Source organism: Arachis ipaensis, chromosome B03 (genome assembly GCF_000816755.2).
Source record: "Arachis ipaensis cultivar K30076 chromosome B03, Araip1.1, whole genome shotgun sequence".
Classification (NCBI taxonomy): Eukaryota; Viridiplantae; Streptophyta; class Magnoliopsida; order Fabales; family Fabaceae; genus Arachis; species Arachis ipaensis.
The window spans coordinates 134,616,490-134,617,788 of record NC_029787.2 but is presented as its reverse complement, the minus strand read 5'-3'; positions in this window follow the sequence as shown (position 1 = coordinate 134,617,788).

Below are 1,299 nucleotides of genomic sequence, written 5' to 3'. Positions count from 1 at the left end.
CAACAGCAACAGAAACCATAACACAAAACATCAACACAACAAAAAATAGTAATCAAATAGACCACATGAACATATCCTCGAAAGAGAGCGAAGACACATCTCAATTAAACTTCATCATCAATCATAAGTAAAGATTTAACCAAAATTTATGTCTTATTAAATAAATAATGTACATATATATACTAGTGTATTTATGTTTCTGATTGATATATTTACTTTTGTTACTAACATTTTTTAAGTTCCTCACTAGCTACATTCTAAATTACAAAATATTTTTAAGAAATTATAAAAAAATAACATAATAAATAAGAGTACATAATTCCTGACAATAATAACTATTATTAATTTAATCTAATAATAAACACTTGATCAATGCAAACAAGTGAATATTAACTTTGAAGCTTATAATATAATATTATAGAGGCGGCACACGGATCGAATAATATTTGTATATTTGCAATAATTATCAGCATTTGATTTAAATTTTGCAGATATTATTCAATTCGCAGAACTATCAGATCGAATCGCATTATGATAGGATCATATTGTGGATTTGACAATAATATCTACAGATCCGATCCGTAGATCTGCATACCCGCACATCGCATATAAATAGTATGGTATATCGTACTTCAACTTAGAATAATTAAACTTAAATCTTATGTTTTTTTATTATTATTATTATTTAAGAGAATTTTTATTAATAAATAATATTTTAGGAGTAAATAGACTTAAACAGGTAAAAAAAAATATTATTCAAGAGAACTTTTATTGATAATATTTTAGGAATAAATAGGCTCAAGCAGGTGAAAAATGAATTTTCTAAATTTTTTTTTTGTAAAAATAGCCAAATAAAACCTTAAAATAATTTTTATTTTATTTTTTAATTATGCAGATATATCCGATCGATCCGATCCACACAATATAAATAAATACGGAATATTGTATCCAATCTAATCTGAAAAATATAATATAAATCGGATAAAATTATAGACTATATTTAATCTGATCCGGTTCTATCAGTGTGCAATCCTAATTTATATACACTTATATATACAGTGAAGTATAAAATAAAAGAAATGTTCTTTGATAACACAAATAAAAGATGAAAACACATTTCAACTTTATTCTATGTATATATTTCTATAGCATGCAACAAGAATTGGTGAAGGAGGAGGCAGTGATGCTGATACATTTAGAATCCTTATCATCCACGTATATACCAAGATGAATATTATTTATTATCTCTGAGGATGAGATAGAGGAGCTTAATATATATATATATATATAATATAATTC